The sequence below is a fragment of the Gossypium hirsutum genome, chromosome A07 (assembly GCF_007990345.1).
Source record: "Gossypium hirsutum isolate 1008001.06 chromosome A07, Gossypium_hirsutum_v2.1, whole genome shotgun sequence".
Taxonomy (NCBI): domain Eukaryota; kingdom Viridiplantae; phylum Streptophyta; class Magnoliopsida; order Malvales; family Malvaceae; genus Gossypium; species Gossypium hirsutum.
Window position 1 is genome coordinate 74,425,653 of NC_053430.1, and position 9,628 is coordinate 74,435,280.

General features: G+C 37.0%; 1 non-coding gene across 1 annotated transcript; it reads right to left on the reverse strand.

The window, feature by feature from the left end:
• Positions 1 to 6,504: 6,504 nt before the first annotated feature.
• On the reverse strand, positions 6,505 to 6,611 carry LOC121204013 (small nucleolar RNA R71). Its single transcript, XR_005898941.1, has one exon. It is a non-coding gene; the product is annotated as a small nucleolar RNA R71 (small nucleolar RNA).
• Positions 6,612 to 9,628: the final 3,017 nt, after the last annotated feature.

Genomic DNA, 9,628 nt, shown 5'->3' on the forward strand with positions numbered 1-9,628 from the left:
AGGTTCGTGGAGAAAATCAAGGAGTGATTTGTGGAGAGATAAGGGAAGGGGATCAAGGAGAGGGGGGAGAGGTAGTAGTGGCCGAAAATAGGAGTCTCTTTGGTACCTATTCGGTCATGGGAAAAGGGGAATGCCGAATTGATTTCTTTTGGGTGTTGCTTGTTTCTCTTTTTGTTTCCGGTAATTTTCTCTAGTTTTTTTGGCATTTTGAAGTTGCGGCTGAATTGACCTTTAGCATGCTTTCTTCATTTTCTTCTTCCCTTAACCAAATCCCCTTCTTTCTTTTCTTTTGGCTTTGGATGTTCCCGTCCCTGATTGAGCATTCTGTTGGTTCACTCACAAGCCTATACTGAAACTTTCTTCCTCCTCCTTCTTTTCTGGTTCTATTTTCTTCTAGGTTTCTCTGCTGTGCTAGCTGAATATCCTCTTTCTTAGCCGAATCTCTCCCTACTTTGATTAAGGTAATTGAGTTTCCTCTTGGATTTCCAAACTCTTAGCATTGGTTGAGCCTTGCCATTGCTATCACCGATGTGTAGGTTTATGGTTGTGTTGTTCCTCTTTCTTTTTTTTTTTGCTGTGCTATAGTAGTCTCCCTCTCTAATCCCTTCTTTTTATCGATTATTGTCAGGAGTACGTTCGTGGCATCGCATGCCTCGATTGTAGGATGTGCTGGGGTCGGCCGAATGCTGCTATCCTACTCTCTTAGACCACATTTCGGTAAGAAGTGTACTTGGTTTAAGTGGATTACATTTAAGGTTATCTAACAAATTAGACTTTAATGCAGATCGTTGCCAATAAGTGAGTGATCATTGGTTAAGGGTGGATTGAACCTTACTTTGTTTTATCAGTGTAAGCGGTATGTACTATTGGGGGATTAAGAGTTCATAAAAGGGTGGTTAACTCAAGTGATTGAGGACTGACATTGGATCATTATTTTGGATTTAGGTTGGGCGCATGGTGATTGATGTTCTCCTCTTCAAAAGGTGTGCAATCGTACACCAAATCTTGCTATTATCAAAACATTGGATAAAGGTGTGTATTTACACCACTATGTTACAACGAGTCGGTAAAAGCCGAAAAGCAAAAAAACCAAAACTCTGGCATTTGAGGCCTCACGAGCGTGCGAACGGCCGTGTGGTAAATTAGGCCCACAAATCAAGGGTAATAGACTGTAGAGGCCGCCATGAGCATTCTAGTGGGCTTAGGCCGTTATGGGCCTCGTTGGGACGAGATGGGCCAAATGGGCCCAATGGGCTCGTGGGCCTCACACGGATAAAATTTACGGTAATTGACAAATAATGGAGTGGGCTATGGTGATCGCATAGTCGCGATTGAATTTGGGCTACATGGGCCACACGAGCGTGTAGGCCCACTTGGGCCTATTTACACTGTTTTGGCCATATGGGCTATCTGAGTCGTTCGAGATGACAGTAGGCCTTTGAATGGTCGTTATCTATATCGAGACTAAAATTAGTTAAATGACTGAAACACCCCTGGGGGTAAAATTACTAATTTACCCCTAACCGAAGAAATGACCATCATACCACTAGTGGTAGGTTAAATAATGTGCGTATGATATTTATATGACTGGTTTGAGTATGGCATACTGCATACACGTAATATTTATGACATGACATATTGCCTGGGGTTGGGTTCCAGATTTGGAGGAAGTATTGTATTAGTGGCTTTGCCACGTAATTACTGCTCTGATGGCTTTGCCACGTTTACTGTTATTAGCAGCATTGCTACGTTACTGTTAGTAACTTCACTGGGATATTAGTGTGTTGGCTGGGTAGGTCGATTTAATCCTCACATGGTGTGTTGGTTGGTACGAGTGGTGTGTTGGTTGGATTGGGGTGGGGTGGGTTACATGACTGCACTATACTGATATTGAATTGGGCTTAGGCCCACACTATTATTGTATAGGGCTAAGGCCCAGGCTGTACTAATATTGAATAAGGCCTAGGCCCAGACTGTTACTGCATGCATTGTTTACTGTTTGACTGGTAGGGGATTACATACTGAGTTTTCGCAAACTCACCTTTTTTTTTAACTGTACAGGTAATCCTTAGCCTTAAATGGTTTGGAGCCACGAGGGACTCAATGGTGGCCAAATTATTGTAGATGTTCTACTTTTGACTTTATTTACTCAAATTTTATATTGGATTTTTGGTTATGTAATAAGGCCATTTAAGGCTTTAACTTTTATTTGGGCTTTGATTTCTTACCTTAAGCTGCTAGATTAGGAATAGATGAGTTTTCAAACCAATTACTGTTTTCAAAAACATATGTTTTAAACTTCTTAAATTTAAATTGGCTTCCACAACTAAAAGAGATTTTCAACGAAATTAAGGACGTCTTTAGAAGTGATAAAATTTTCAATGAACCACGTTTTTAAAATTAAATGAACACAAACTGATACTTTACATAAGCTTTAAATAGTAAGAAGGGTTTTTCATTGGAAACACGATTTCGAAAAACATTTTGACGTGACACGCCAGATTTGGCCACAACGCCTAGGTCGGGTTTGGGGTGTTACAACTAGAATTATTCACTTTTCACCTGTGGCATTAGACCTTGAGCATTAAAGTTCAATCAACATCATCATCTCTTTTTTCTATATCATGCATTTTCTCATAGCAATGACCGGCTTGATTGGTCATGAAGCACTCATCATACATAAATGTTATACACCAACATGCATTTTGAACAAGCATATCCACATCGCAAACATTAAAACTTAACATAGACAAATAGGCTTACAAGCCATAATCCTTATAAGCCACATCTCATGGCTATATGCAATGAATCATTATAAGCCAATACATTTGACTACTCATAACAACATCTATCATAAAACTAAGTCCCTATACATGTCGCTCACTTGGAATCGCTAGCATAAATATATTAATATTCCAAAGATGATGTCTCGATAGTGTGATGCTGCCTCCAATGATCTCTAACTCCGAGTAGACCTGAAAACACTAAGGAAATGGAAAGAAGGGAGTAAGCTTTACGCTTAGTAAGCTTGCATGAAAAATAATAAGCAATGTGATAACATGTTATTTTTATATTCTTTCTATTTATTCAAAGTCCAATCAAGTTGTTTTCCTAAGTTACAGTCACTAAATTATTCGTATCCGGAGCTACAGGACTCTGAATTGAGAACTGTTAATTTTCCCCGAAATTGGACTCACACATCTTCTTACATAAAATTTTCAGAATTTTTGGTCTAGCCAATAAGTACAGTTTATTCTTTAAAGTTACCCCTGTTTCACTGTCTAGTAGTTCTGACCTCTCTTCACTATGAATTAATTATCTCATAGTACGGGACTCGGATGATGCTTCTGTCTATTTCGCTTGAAAATAAACTCATTAAGGATTTTAAGCATATAAATTATAACCCATAATAATTTAAATTATAACCCATAATAATTTTTGTACAATTTGTAATGATTTTCCAAATTTAAAACAGGGGAGTCCGAGATCACTCTGACCCTGTTTCACAGAAATTCAAATATCTCATCATATGAGATTTCTTTGGTTACACCGTTTCCTTTATCTGAACTCAATAAGCTTTAATTTCATATTTTATTCAGCCTCTAACTCAATTTCCACTAGTTTTGGTGGATTTTCAAAGTCGGACCGCTGCTATTCTACTAATCTGTCTTAGTGTAATTTGTCTTAGAAATTATTCTCATAAATATCACTTATTCATATTGCACTCTTATCAGAAGTCCATTTCATTTCACGTGGCAAACACATGCCCATGGGTTTCGAGTACATACCTGTGCTATTTCTTAGCACAACCACTCATCCAATCATGACAATCATATACATCATAATAGTATCATCTAAGCATAAATGAATTTATTGTTTCAAGTATTTCCATTCCATTTCTCATATTAATTCCCATTGACTTTCTCAAAATCTCAATGGATATCACACTTATCGTCAAGTCATGCAAGTGATCATTTCAAGTACGCACTCCTGCGAACCTTACTCATAATGGTAGGATTACTAATACTCGCTAAATCCCATGTATCATAACTCACAGAGTGTTGTCGGGGTTACTAGTCCAGGCTAAATCCCTTACAATGACATACACTCTCATTAGCTTGGATCTGAATTACAAGTCCAAGCTAAATTCAGTCCTTAAACGAATTACCCGTCTGGGCTAAATTCTTAATGAACCCATATTCTTTGAGAGGCTCGATCACTCGAGGAACACTCGTCCGGGCTAGATCCTTTCTATATTGAGATCAACGGATTACCCGTCCGGGCTAAATCTTTTTCTGTAACACATGCAGGATCTCATGTCATGTAAAAAATGATTTATCCATTAGATATCCTTTTTTATTCAACCGGGATTTTCTCTTTTCATGAAGTATATCAATATGCATATATGATCACTGATAAACCGTAATTTATACATATTTTTATCCTACGCTTAGCACATTTATGGATGAATTCTCCTTAGATTTGGTGAATTCGATGTTCCTAATCCTTTAATTTCATGTTTTATACTTAGGTGAGCATAGGAGAGTAAAAAGAGCGAAAAATGGGCCGAAAATAGAAAAATGGACCAACATGGGATATCAACACAGCCTGGATTTCCTCACACGGGTAAGCCACACGACCGTGTCCATTTTGTAGAATCGAAGCATGACTTACACGGGTAGACCACACACCTGTGCCTATGAAATAGCCTTTAACACGGATTGAAGAAATCGTACACGGGCGTGTCCCTATCGAGCCCAAGTTTAGTTCTATTCGGAAAAGGCCACTCTTAAGGGCTTTTATGCATTCTAAAGTCTATTTAAACACCTTAGGAGGCACTTAGAAGGGGGACACGGAGTAGGAGGCAAGGAATTACTCAAGGAAAGCCGATTGATCCATCTCAGAAATCGGATTCATCGTCAAGACTAAAGATCTCCCTACAATTTCCTTCAAAAGTTTTGGGCTTTCTTTATGTTTTGTTATCTTTATTATTTTGAGATGTTTTCTTTCATAATTATAAACTAAACCCCCTAAATACCTAAGGGGAATGAAACCTAAGACGAATCTTGTTATAATTATCTGAATTGTATGATAAATATTTGACTTGTTCTTAATTATGTGTTCTTAATTCTTGTTTTAATATTCTAGGATATTGATTAAAGTTAATGTGCTTATTCAGAGGAGCAAAAGTCCCTGACTAAGAGTAAATTTGTCGTAATTAAGCAGAGTTGATTGCACACCTAGAGATAGGGTGACAAGATTTGGGTGACATGATTTTGCCGGATTAGGGTGAAACCTAATAAGGGAGTCTATAGATCGAGTTAATGCAACACTAGGGTGTTAATTTAAAAGAGATTTTAATTAATCAACCTTGGGTTAGAAGTTATTAGTCTCAAGAGAGATAATAATATAACTTAGGGATTTCTACTGATCAAGTCAAATGAATAAATCGTCTGATTCAGAGTCAAATAACAAGTGAAATCTAGGTGGATTTTTCCTTGGGTATTGTCTTAATCAATCGAGTTTTCCCAAAAGCTTTTCCCCAATTTTCTCTCTGTGCACTCTTAGTTTAGTTAATTAGTTTAGATAAACAAATCCCTTAATTTTTAGGCTAGATAATAAAAAGAAAGTAATTACTAGTACTCTTGGTTCCTTTGGGTTCAACAATCCAGTCTTGCTAAAGCTATACTATTGTTCGATAGGTACACTTACCTTCATCGTGATAATAGTTAGTTTGAAGAACAATTAATTATAGATTTTTAAAACCTACCGAAAATATCACGTATCAAGTTTTGGCGTCGTTGCTAGGGAACTAAGATATTAGGAACACTCAATTTTTATTACTTTAGCCATTTTACTTTATTTGCAATTTAAATTTTATTTCCTTTTCTAATTTTCTCTTTTATTCGCTTCTAGCAGGTTTTTTTTATAGTGTATGACTAGAAGAAACCTGTCGGGACCATTACTTTTTGATGGTGAGATCGATCACACACCTCGTAGAAACTGAAGAGAAATAAGGTGAAGCTTAAGATACACAGAAGAAGAGCAAGAGGACAATATTCAAACCACAACTGAGGAGATGGCTGAAAATCAGGAAAATCTGCTACCTCCTGTGATTGCTACTGACCCAGTAAATCAGAATCCTACTCCCCACACTATGCATGATTATGCTAAACCTACTTTAACAGGAACTGAGTCAAGTATAGTGTTGTAAACAATTTTGAACTGAAACCTAACATGATTCAAATGATACAGCAATTTGTTCAGTCTGATGGTTTGCAGGATGAGGATCCAAATAATCACTTGGCAAATTTTCTGGAATTTTACGACACATTTAAAATCAATGGCATTTCTGACGGTGCCATACGCCTTCGGTTGTTTCCCTTTTCATTGAGGAACAAAGAAAAATAGTGGTTGAACTCGTTACCACGAGGGTCAATCACTACTTGGGAACAAATGACCGAAAATTTTTTACTCAAATATTTTTCACCGGCTAAAACAGCTAAATTGAGGAATGATATCTCTTCTTTTGAGCAGATGGATCTAGAGACACTCTATGATGCATAGGAGAGATACAAGGACCTCTTGAGAAGATGCCCTCACCATGGGTTGCCCTTATGGTTGTAGGTTCAAACCTTTCACAATCACCTAAATCCTTTGACTAGATAGATGATTGACGTAGCTGTTGGTGGGGCTATCAAAAACAAAACACTTGAAGCAGGTTACGAATTTATTGAGGAGATGTCACTGAATAACTATCAATGGAAAGTTATGAGGACAAAGCCAACAAAAGTAGCCAGAGTTTTCAACCTCGATGCGATTACTATGCTAACTAACCAGGTAGAACTCTTAAATAAAAGATTGACGGTTTGTGTGGTTTTACTTAGTTACATCCAGTGATGAAGTGCGATTCAAATAGAGGAGGAGCATACACAGAATATCAACCCTTCAACCCTAGCACCGAAGAGGAACAAGTTCAATATGTAACCCCCCGTACCCGAGACCGTTGCCGGAGTCGGACACGAGGTGTTAACGGACTAAATTCATTTATTTCACAGTCCATTTTAAAAATTTCCAGACAAGCTGGCTAACTGCGTCACTGTCACCTTAAAAATCATATCTTGAGTTCCAAAACTTGAAAACCAGTTTCGTAAATTTTTCCTGAAACTAGACTCATATATCCATCTACAAATTTTTTATAGAATTTTTGGTAAGCCAATTAGTACAGTTTATTAGTTAAAGTATCCCCTGTTTCAGGGTTCGACTACTCTGACCTTCATGCATCACGACTTAAATATATCCTTGTACAGGGCTTCAATACTTATTATGTTTGTTTCTAAAGAAACTAGACTTGAAAAGGAATCTGTACATATAGGGCATGACTTCTAATTATCTCCAGTTAATTTATAGTGAATTTCCAAAGTCGGAATAGGGGATCCAGAAATTGCTCTGGCCCTATTTCACGAAAACTTAAACATCTCATAAAATACGGCTCATATGATCATTTTGTTACTTTAATATGAAAATAGATTCATCAAGGTTCAATTACATAATTTATTCACTATTTAATTCCATTCCTACTATTTTTAGTGATTTTTCAAATCCACACCACTGCTGCTGTCAGCATCTGTTTTTAAGGTAAACTTTACCTATTTCATGGTTTTCCATGAATCAACTAGAGTTTGTCATACATAGCACCAAAATGATCATGATTAACCATTCCAATGGCTAATCATTACCAAACATTTCCATAACTCTAAATGAAAAACATACAAAACGATTATAATGCTATGCTCAAAGTATATATAAACCATTTTCGCATGGCTATCCAAATTTATACAAAACCAAAGGGTCCATGACCAACAAAAAAAAGGGTAGTCCTATACAAGCCATTTTCAGAGTTCAACCAAAAGTGTACCAAAAGGGCTTTGATAGTGTGGGTGACTTCGACTTTGACACTCCCGAGTCCGATAGCTGACAAACCAAAATCTATAAATTAGAGAATCAAAGAAACGGAATAAGCATTTAATGCTTAGTAAGTTTTGAGCAATGAAATTAGGCACAACTGAAGTATAGCATTCAAATGACTAAACCGATAATTTCATATACACACATTCTCAAAATCATACCTACTTCACATTACCAACCCTTATACTCATACATAAGAGATCAACTTAACCAAAAGCTGGAAGCTCATTAATCGACTGAGCGAATACTATTTAAAAGGAATCAACTAATCCAATGCATATACGAAACATACCTCATCGTTGGGATTTTTACGAGCGTATTAATTGAAATTATTACAGCAAGATCGCTCATTCCCAAACCAAGTACCTTCGGGATTTAGCCGGACATAGCTACCCGCTCAAATGCCTTCGGGACTTAGCCCGGATATAGTAACTCGCACAAATGCCTTCGGGACTTAGCCCGGATATAGTAACTCGCACAAATGCCTTCGGGACTTAGCTCGGATATAGTAACTCGCACAAATACCTTCGGGACTTAGCCCGGAAATAGTAACTCGCACAAATACCTTCGGGACTTAGCCCGGTTATCATCCGAATATTCATGCACATATCAATAAATCATGACACATCTCTATTTCATTTTCATACCTAGAATTCAAACACAAGTCACTTATTAAGCATTCCCATTTTCGGCTTAATAGCCACATACAAACAGCATGATTTGGTTTGCTTTATGACATGATCTTTATGCACATACGGCTACCCGTCATACGTATAGACTAATTTAACTCAACATATAATTCAAGTAGAATCATTATATCACCGTTTATTTGTTATGCTTATACGTCATAACTTAATCAAATCGTAAACTAAGTTTCATTACTCGAAAACTTACCTCGGATGTTGTCGAACGATTTCGACGGCTATTCGATCACTTTTTCCTTCCCTTTATCGGATTTAGTTCCTCTTGGCTCTTGAGCTTAATTTAACAAATAAATTGATTTAATCATTTGAACATCAAAAAGAGAAACTCAAGGTACTTAGCCCATATATACATTAGACATTAGAGTCACATATATATGAAATCACGAATCAAACTCAACATATTAGCCCACACTCTCTTTTAGCCGATTATCTAAGCCAAGATAAAAGCATCAATATGCTTGCCTCTAACCGAATACATGCAACACCAATCTATCTCATGTGGCCGAATATGCATGTCTATGTTGAGGCCGATTATATGCTTAATACTTCCTACAAATATGGTTACTTGTATTGACTACATACCATTTTGTTTCAAGTTCAAACTCGGCTAAGACACATATATACACTAGTAATCAAATACTAACATTTGCACTTCACCTTACTACCATTTCTCATCCAAATAACATGAACAACAACCATATTTCTCTTCTACTTCCTACCATGGCCGAATGCATCAAGACACCATAGCATTTCAATTTTGGTCATGGGTTAAACAAAGAACTTAATGTCTAACTCAAAAATGCTAAAAAGAAAATCCAAGAGTCATCAATCCACCATCACATGTATCATTACAAAGCTTCACATTTAGCATGCAAATGACATCAACACAAATCCACCTTAGCCGAAACTTAACTCATCTTCATGCCTCATCACCACAACATCAAACACCAACCAAG